The sequence below is a fragment of the Canis lupus genome, chromosome X, assembly GCF_011100685.1.
Source record: "Canis lupus familiaris isolate Mischka breed German Shepherd chromosome X, alternate assembly UU_Cfam_GSD_1.0, whole genome shotgun sequence".
Lineage (NCBI taxonomy): Eukaryota > Metazoa > Chordata > Mammalia > Carnivora > Canidae > Canis > Canis lupus.
Window position 1 is genome coordinate 56,384,258 of NC_049260.1, and position 10,334 is coordinate 56,394,591.

The 10,334-nt window shown below is 43.3% G+C and overlaps 1 protein-coding gene across 5 annotated transcripts in view; it reads left to right on the forward strand.

Moving 5' to 3' along the window:
• NHSL2 (NHS like 2) overlaps positions 1-10,334 on the forward strand; it is a 252,935-nt gene that overhangs the window by 220,363 nt on the left and 22,238 nt on the right. The gene's annotated exons all lie outside the window — the stretch shown is intronic.

Here is a 10,334-nt window from a genome sequence, read left to right on the forward strand (position 1 = left end):
TCTAAGATGCTTTAGAATTTCTGCGGTGTATCACAGGGCTACCCTGATCTCTTGTTGTGGCCTTTGTTTTGATGTTTGAGTATGATATTGTGGTACATTTCTGACTTACCAAGGTTCTTTTCTGTATTGAGCTTTATTGAGACCTGAGGCATGCATACACCATACAATCTACTGGCTTAAAATGTACAATTCCATGGGTTTTAGTAGATATAAAGAACATTAGAACATTTTCAGCATCCCTGAAAGAAACACTGTATCCCATTTCCCTCCAACCCCTTCCCCAGCCCTAGGCAACCACTAATCCATTCTCTCTCTCTCTCTCTCTCTCTCTCTCTCTAGCAAATCTCTCTCTCTCTCTCTCTCTCTCTCTCTATATATATATATATATATATATATATATATATATATATATAGCAAATATTTGCTGGTCTTAGACATGCCGTATAAATGAGATCATTCACTATGTGGCATAATGTGCCTCTTCTTTTACATGACATGTTTTCAAGGTTCATCCTTGTAGCATACATCAAAGCCTTATTCCTTTTTATGGCTGGATAACATTCCAATGCATGACTATACCACATTGTGTCTATTTCTCCACTCACCAGGTGATGCACGTTTAGGTTGCTTCCACTTTTTGGCTATTGTAAACAATGCGACTATGACCATTCCTGTACATGTTTTTGCATGGACATGTGTTTTCATGTCTCTTGGGTATATGCCTAGGAGTGGAGATGCTGGGTCTTAGAATAATTCCATATTTGGCATATTGGGGAACTGACTATTTTCCAAAGCAGCTGCCCATGTTACATTCCCACCAGCAATATGAGAGAGTACTGGTGTCTCCACATTCTCTACCAACATTATTAGTCTGGCTTGTTGATTATAGCCATTATAGAGGGTGTGAGGTGGGATCTCGTTGTGCTCCTTATTTGCATTTCCTGAACAACTAACGATGTAGAACATCTTTTTATGTGTTCATGGGCCATTGTATACCTTCTTTGCAGAAATGTCAATTCAGATCTTTTGCCCATTTTTGAATTGGGTTATTTGTCTTTGTATTATTGCTTTATAAGTCACGTTTATATGTTGAAGATACAAGTCTCTTAGACATGTGATTTGCAAATATTTTCTGTCATTCTGTAGGCTGTCCTTTCACATTCTCCACGGCATTGCTTGTAATACAAAAGTTTTAAATTTTGATGAGTTCCAATTCATCTGTTTTTTTTTTCTTTTGTTGCTTGTGCTATGAGTGTCATATCTAAGAAATCATTGCCTAATTTGAGGTCTCCCACTTCCTTCTAAGTTTTATAGGTTTAGCTGTAATGTATAAATCTTTTTATTCATTTTGAGTTTAATTTTGTATAAGCATGAGAATAAATTTCAACTTCATTCTTTTGCGTGTGGAAATCCAGTTGTCCCAGCATCACTTGTTGAAAAGACTGTTCTTTCTTCATTGAACAGATTTGACACCCTTATCAAAAACCAGTTGGCCACAGGTGTATGAGTTTATTTCTGGACTCTTAATTGTGCTTCATCAATGATCTATATGTCTATACTTATGCCAGCAGCACACTAGTTGGATTACAGTAGCTTTGTATAAAGTTGTGAAATCAGGAAGTTTGGGAGTCCTCCAACTTTGTCCTTTTTCAGATTGCTTTAGCCATTCTGGGCCCCTTGAATTTCCATATGAATTTTAGGATCAGCTTGTCTGTTTTTTTTTAAAGAATTTATTTATTTATTCATGAGAGACACAGAGAGAGAGGCAGAGACACAGGCAGAGAGAGAAGCAGGCTCCATGCAGGAAGCCCAATGTGGGACTCGGTCCCAGGACTCCAGGACCAGGCCCTGAGCCAAAGGCAGACGCTCAACTGCTGAGCCATCCAGGTGTCCCAGCTTGTCCGTTTCTACAAAGCATCTAGCTGGGCTTTTGATAGGGATAGCATTGACTCTGTAGATCATTTGGGGGCGTACTGCCATCTTCACAGTATTAAGTATTTCCATCCATGAACATGAACTTATTGCTTTATAAGTCATGTTTATATGTTGGAGATACAAGTCTCCATTTGTTTCAATCTTTAATTTCTTTCAACATGTTTTTTAAGTTTTCAGTGTACAAGTCCTATACCACTTTTGCTTAATTTATTCTGTTTTATTCTTTTGATGATATTATAAAGTGAGTTATTTTCTTAATTTATTCCAGATTGTTCATTGCAAGTGTATAGCAATAAAGATTTTTATATCATGGGGCACCTGCATGGTGGAGCCAGTTAAGTGTCTGATTCATGGTTTCATCTCAGAGTCATGAAATCAAGCCCTGCATCAGGCTCCACACTCAGTGTAGAGTTTGCTTGTGACTGTCTCTCCCTCTCCCTCTGCCTTTGCCCCCCTCAAATAAATAAATAAAATCATAAAAAATCTTATTTTGACTTCATATCCTGCAACCTTGTTGAACTCATTTATTAATTCTTATAGTCTTTTAGCAGATCCTTTAGGATTTCTATATTTAAGATCATGTAACCTGCACATATAGTTTACTTCTTTCCAATATCTTTCCAATGCTTTTTAATTTTTTTTCTTATCAAATTGCTCTGGCTATAACCTCCAGTACAATGTCGAGTAGAAGTGGTGAGAATGGACACCCTTATCTTGTTCCTGATCTTAGAACAGAAGAGCTTCTAGTGCTTCACCATTGTGATGCTATTGTGGGTTTTTCATAGATACTTTTGTCAGCTTGAGGAAGTTCCTTTCTATTACTAGTTTGTTGAATTTTTTTTTCATTTTTATCATGAAAGGGTGTTTGATATTGTCAAATCCCTTTTCTTTGTCTATTGAGGTAACTATGTTTCTGTTCTTTATTGTACTTATATGCTGTATTTCATCAATTGATTTTTGGATGTTACAAGTTTGCATTCATGAGATGAATCCTACTGGCCATGGTGTATGATCCTCTTTATATATTGCTGGATTTGGTTTGCTATTGTTTTGTTGAAGAACTTTGTGTCCATATTTATAAGAGATATTGGTTTGTAGTTTTCATTTCCTGTTATGTTTTTGTCTAGTTTGGGTATCAGGGTAATATTGGCTTCATAGAATGAGTTGAGAAGTGTTACACTATGAAAGAGTTTGTGGAGAATTGACATTCTTTTTTAAATGTTTGGTAGAATTTGCCAAAGCAGCCATATGTATCTGGACTTTTCTTTGTGGGTAGGTTTTTTGTTTCTTTTGGCTTTTTGGTTTGTTTGATTTTTTTTTTTTTAGATTTTATTCATTCGTTTATTTATTTAGAGAGACAGAGTGCCTGAGCAGGGGTAGGTAAAGAGGGAGAAGGAGAGAGAGCTCCCAAGCTGACTCCACACTGAGTGCAGAACCCAACACAGGCTATGATCTCACAATCCTGGGATTATGACCTGAGCTGAAATCAAGAGTCATAGGCTTAGGCCAACTGAGCCACCTGGGTACCCCTCTTTGGGGGTAGTTTTTTTATTTTTAAAGATTTTGTTTGTTTATTTTGTTTGTTTATTGAGAGAGTGTGCGCACTCACACACACACAAGTAGGGGGGAGGGGCAAGGGAAGAAGCAGACTCCCCACTGAGCAGGGAGCCTGATGCAGGGCTAAATCCCAGGACCCCAAGATCATGACTTGAGCCGAAGGCAGACACCTAACCTACTGAGCCACCCAGGCATCCCTGTGGGTAGTTTTTTTGTTTTGTTTTGTTTTTTTAAGATTTTATTTGTTTATTCATGAGACACACAGAGAGAGAGGGAGGCAGAGACACAGGCAGAGGGAGAAGCAGGCTCCATGCAGGGAGCCCGACCTGATACTCGATCCCAGGTCTCCAGGATCAGGCCCTGGGCTGAAGGCGGCGTTAAACTGCTGAGCCACCTGGGATGCCCGGTAGTTTTGATTACTAATTCAATCTTCTTGCTTATTACAGGTTCATTTGGAGTTTCTATTCTTCAGTCATTTTCAGCAGTTGTTGTCTTTCTAGAAATTTATGCATTTCATCTAAGTTATATAATTTGTCCTACAATTGTCCATAGTTATTCTTTCTAATCATTTTGATTTCCAGTTTGATTGTGATGTCCCTTCCCTCATTTCTGATTTTAGTAATTGAGGTCTTCTCTCCTTTATTCTTTTTTTTAAAAGATTTTATTTATTTATTCATGAGAGAAACAAAGAGAAAGAGAGAGACAGAGGCAGAGACAGAGGCAGAGGGAGAAGCAGGCTCTATGCAGGAAGGCCGATGGGGGACTCGATCCTGGGACTCCAGAATCACGTCCTGAGCCAAAGGCAGACACTCAACCACTTAGCCACCCAGGCGTCCCTCTTTCCTTTATTCCTAGTCAATCTAGCCAACCAAAGTTCTTTTGTATTTTCATTTGGTCCCCAGTCTCCTACCTGTTTGGGAGCCTCAACCAAACTAAGAACATACACAGATTTCTTTTATAGTTAATTTAAGCTTTCTTCACATTCCAGCGTATGGAGCTCTCAGCCTGCCCTCTGCCCCCAAAGCATATCATTCTGTTCCTTTGAATAACTGAGGTAGATTCATTCTTTTTTTTTTTTGAGATAGATTCATTCTGAACCAGCTTCTTTATTAGCCAATGGCTATAGTTCATTGATAGCTTTCTGTCACAATTTTACCCTCTCACTTTGGAACATGAGCTGCAGCCTTCTTAGCACACGGACATCAGCCAAGTATTTGTGCATTTCTGAGTAAATATCAGGGCCCAGGGGATCCCCGGGTGGCTCAGCGGTTTGGCGCCTGCCTTCGATCCAGGGTGTGGTCTTGGAGTCCCAGGATCGAGTCCCACATCAGGCTCCCTGCATGGAGCCTGCTTCTCCCTCTGCCTGTGTCTCTGCCTCTCTCTCTCTCTCAGTCTGTGTCTCTCATGAATAAATAAATAAAATATTTTTTAAAAAAATATCAGGGCCCAGGGAAGAGAAGAAAGCAGCACACTCTGGCCAGCTGGGACCCCCCACCCTGCCCCAAGCAAGGAATTGTGAGTAGGCTTGGGGCCTGGTTTTTATGAACAATGCTCTCTTTGAGTCTTGAATGGGAATAGCAGCAAGTTAGAAAGGCAGAGGCCCACTGCTGTTTTGACCATTTGTCTCCTTGGCCACAGCGCCCAGGATTGTGCTACCCTGGTTGGCAGGGACTCAGCTGACAGGTGGCAAAGTTAGGAAGTCAGGAAGAAAGCATTTGGTATTTTGGGAAAGTATCGATTCTGACTATTGTCCGGGGATTTGTGGCACAGTCAGTAATTTTTCCCCTTCTCTCTGTGAGCCCTAGAGCCTGGCTGGAATGTTAGGGGTAAAAGAATCCATTAGCTGAGAAAATGTCTTAGAGCCAATAAAATGTCCACTTAACGATTATTTCCAGACTAAGGAGATATCTGTGTGTGAAAGCAGGTCCAAATCTTAAAATGGAGCAAAGCCCACCTAGATTTCACTCATAAGAAAGTGGCAACAAATCAACTCTTAGGGATGGGTGTGTGGTGAGCTTAAAATTCAAACTAAGTATGACAGCCTTGGCTCCACCCTGGGCTGCTGTCTCAGGACCAAGAGGAAGTGGGAGCTGCCAGACTTCATGATTTCTGTAAACAGTTCTTAAAAGAGAAACCACACGCTTGTCTTTCTGCCAGCACCCAGCTTCTCCTCATAGCTGACAGTGCAGCCATTGTGTTTCCTCTGACACTCAAGGGCAGGGCTCCTTAACTTGAGCTCCATGAACGTCAGAAGGGTGCGTGGAGAGAATTTAGAGGGATCTATGAACTTGGATGGGAAAATTATTTTATCTTTTTTCCACTAGCCTCTAATAGAAATCTAGCATTTCCTCACATGAGGAATGTAAACAAGCTGTGATAGTATTAGCAGAATCAGTTAATCTCCAATAGAAATCACAAATATTTTCTTTTTTTTTCACAAATATTTTCATATCACACTGCAGTTATAGCTCAAAAAAGTTACTTAAGCTCATCACTACTTCAAAACTCTTACCTATAAATTTACCACTGAATCTTGTGATTTAATGCATTATTAAAGTGGTAATATAACTAGATCACAATGTCTTAAAAAGATTTTTTTTATTTTTATTTTTTAAAAAGATTTTATAACTGTTTCAGTATGATTGGTTTCCTTTGTAACTCTATGTATTTTATTTTATGCACCTGAAAATATTATTCTGAAAAGGGGTCCAGTTGCCTCATCAAATTGCTGAGAGGGACCTATGACCTAAGAGAGATTAAGACCCCTGCTCTGGATCTTGGTGCTCTCCTGCTCTGCTGCCCTCACTTCTGATCCACAGAACTTTCCTTATATTACTGGAGGGCTCAAAAGCACTTGCATGCTAGTGCTATGACATTGAGCGAGTTAAGCTCTCCATGCCATTTCTTTTTTTTTAATTTTATTTATTTATTTATTTATTTATTTATTTATTTATTTATTTATTTATTTATGAGAAGAGTGTATGAGTGTGGGGGGAGGGAGAAGCAGGCTGTCCCCTGAGCAATATGGAGCCCAATCCAGGACTCAATCCCAGGACCCTGAGATCATGACCTGAGCAGAAGTTAGACACTTAATCAACTGAGCCACCCAGGCACCCTGTATCCATGCCATTTCTTAATCGGCAAAGTGGGGACTAAGAATGCTACTTACTTTCTATGATTGTTGTAACCATTCAATGAGTTTGTAAATGTAAAGTGCTACTGCCCAACAAATAGTTAAGTGCTAATAAGCGTTAGCTATTTTTATTGTTGTTGGTTCATATTGATTATTTTGCTAATATATACTATTATTATCTCTAATTTTAGAAGAAGGAAATGGGGCTTAGAGAGGGTACCAAGGGTATCTGACAAGGAAGTGGCAGAGCCAGGGTTCAAAGCCAGGTCTGTGTGATTCTCAAGCCCAGTGGAGATTACTCTCTCCCACACTGCTGAGAGGGAGCGATGGTCCCCCAAAGAGATGGGGGCCACCAATAGGTGGTCAATTGGTAATGAACAATCAGCTCGGCAAACTCTTGCTTTCTCTTCACCTAACTTGTTCCAACTATTGACACCTCCAACTTGATTGAGATGTGTGGGAATGCACTGCTTGCCCACCATCATCTCTCAGCCAGATCTTAGGAGGTCAGTACTTCTTCCAAAGTCTACCGCCAATGCAGCCCCCACTTGCAAAGGGGACAAGTGCATGTTCTCACCCTAAATAGCAAGCAGCCTTGCAACAACAAATTCACTTGGAATCATGAACCAGCCTCTACTCCCAGGTGGAAGAACTCAAACTTCACAGAGGAGTCGGAAGCAGGGAAGCAGGTGAGGGCTCAGAAGGGCAAGAATTTGTCTGGGAAGTGAAGGCAGCTTTGCGAAGGAGGTGGTCTTTGAGCTGAGAAGATTGCCAGTTTGAGTGGGGCCAGGAGTGCTAACAAATTTTTAAGGCAAAGAGTATAGCCTGTGCAAAGGCCCAGAGCCATGAAAGGCCCTAGTACATAAGGAAAGAAGGGAGGAATCCAGGATGTCTGGGATTTGGACTGCATGGAAGCAGGAAGAATGATGGCATGGGCAGATGAGATGGTATAGGTAGTTTAAAACTAGATAGTGAATAATGCTGGAATCAGATCCACAAGTCATCCAGTAGAGGAAGGAGAGCCCTTGGAAAGTTTTTGAATAGGGGCAACAGGACTGGATTTGTGTGTTCAAAGGACCATGCCCACCTACCCCTCAAGTGTATGGGAAGGTGGATTGATTAGAAGGGGTGGAAACTACTAGAAGCTGGTTAGACCCCCAGGGAGGCTACCTCAGTAGTCCAAGTGACAGATGAGGAGAGGCTATACTGTGGGGGAGAAGTCTGGAACTCCTGGACATTCTCTCTGGTTCTTGTGTCCATGGTTAAGTGGTGAGGAAGAGGTAGGACTGCAATTGCTGGAGGCACATGCCCCCCTCAAGTTTGGTTTGTAGGGTGTGGAGGGTCTCATGAAGCAGGGCTTCCTTAGGCCAGAGGACAGTTGCCATGAATTCACACTCTAACACCTTCCCCTTTAGCCTCTTTCTCCTCTTAACAGCCTGCAGCAAAGAGCAGAATAAAAAGCCAGGGCCCTACTTTCTGGCACTCCTCTAGCAGGCAAGTTGCCGGGGTGAGTGGCCTCAGATACACCTGGATGTGTGGCAGGTAGGAGGGGGAGAAGGGACACAAGGAACAGGTCAGAGCCCGCCCTCTGTCAAAGGAAATATCCAACCTCCTAAGCATTTCAAGAGACTGCTTTCTTCCAAGTAGGTCCCACTGTTGCCATGGCAACTGAGAACCTCAGGCTTTGTGTTTCTGTGTCTGTTGTGTTTCTGTGTCTGTTGAGTCCCTTGGGAGAAGTGGCCTGCAGAGCTTTCCTTCAGCTGGTCAGGATGCAGGAAGTGCTAGCCAGAGGTGGAGCCTCCCAGGCCCTTTTAGGGGGTAATCTCTTATCTCTTTAATGCCTGTCCTTCTCCCTGGGGAGAGGCCCAGACTCCACCCAAGCCAGGTCTGGTGGTCAAGGTTTAAGGCTTAGGCTCCAATGAGCCTGGTTTCTCAGGGCCAGAACTCTGTGTCCATGTTATGGCACATCTCTTACAGAAGGATGCAATCTGAGCAGGTGTCCTGGACGGGGGAGCTCACACCAGACTGGGGGACATACTGGCAGATGATGGCACGCATTTTTCTTGATCACTTACTATGTGCTAGTACAGGATCTCCAGGCTGGTTTCTGCTCTGGGGAGCTCCGAGAAAAGGCTCGTAACCAAACTGGCCATTAAATGTCACCTGGGACGGTCGTCCCCAAGGCTCTTTTCTGCATTAGGCTACACATTAGAATTGCCCAGGGAGCTTTTTAGAAATAGAAACTCCTGGAGATTCTGATTCCACCAGGGTGGGTGTGAGTGGAGGGTGGAGGTTAAGAGTTCAGGCGTCAAACTGCTGGGCGTCAAACACAGTCCAACTCAAGCAAGCCACCTTGAGCTGCCAGTTCCTTACAGAATAAATGATGACAACAGTGGGGCCTGCTTCAGAGGCAGCAAAATGTTCTCTGCCTTCCTCCACCCCTTGTCAACAGGGTGGTTTGGGTTTTTTTTTTTTTTCTTAAATCCAGCAGCCCATTTATTCCCTCACTTTTTCATTTTTGTACCAAACTAGGTTTGAGCTCCTACTGTGTACCCAGCCTTGTGCTAGACACCAGACACCCAACAGTGACAAGACCCATGAGAAAGCTGTGGCTTGAACAGGAGTGGGACTCACGAAGGTCCCAAATCAAGTCAGTGTGGTAGGGCCATACTGGAATCCAGGGCTCTCTCCCCTGTACTCACAGGGCTTATGACTGCAGAGGTGTGGAGCAAGGCTCACCCCACTCTTATTCCCCCCACCTGCTCTGATGAGCCATGACACAATCTGGGCTCACTGATCCCTACCTGTGATAAGAAACTCTGGGGGCACTAGAGACTTTATCCCATCCCCCTGAAGCGGAGCAGGCAGCCCCAGTGCCCACTGAGGTTGCCCACAGTGCCATAGCCCTGTCCCTCACCCAGAAGGGACAGTCAGCCAGCTACACACTCATACATGCTCATCACCTTAAACTCAGCACCATACTCTGCAGGCCCTTTCCTGCAGGGCACTGCTGCCACCTGGCTGCTCCCCCAGAGCCTCCAGAGGCAGTGCACCTGATGCACAGATCTGGTTGCTTTGGCAAAGACCCAGAATCCAGTCACATTGCCACGTGAGCTCATCAAAGGGCTTTCTTGGGATTAGCTTGGATGTATTATAGTTGACAGAGTATGGGTTTGGGAGTTACAATGACCCGAGGTCCCCCATGGAAACTTCAGGTCCTTCGGCTCTAAAAGGAGACATTGACTTGTTATGGGAATGAAATGAGATTTGTCGGTGAAACATGCTGGTTCCTCCTTCCCTCCCTCTTAATGGCGCAACACGAATGTGCTTCTGAAACCAGGCTTTGTTTCCCACTGTGCTTCTGTAAGCTGGGGGGAGGGTGGGCAGGCCAACCCAGGAGGCACTAGGACCACCAGAGGAGCCAAGGGTCCCTGGAGGTGACTAGTGGGCAGCCAGTGGAACTGTGTAAAAAGCCATTTTCCAGCTGTAAACCTTGGGCCCCTGACTTCTCTAAGCCTTTGTTTCCTCATCTGTAAGATGAGGATAAGATGAAATGAGGTAACAGGATATGAAGGGCCTGGCGTAACACTGGCACCTAACTTGTAGGGGGCTCAATGAACATCCCACCCGCTGTCCCAGGGGTAAGAAATTCCAATCCATAGCTGGGAAACGTTAGCAAATCCAAGAATGGGATGGTCTTCTAACCCTA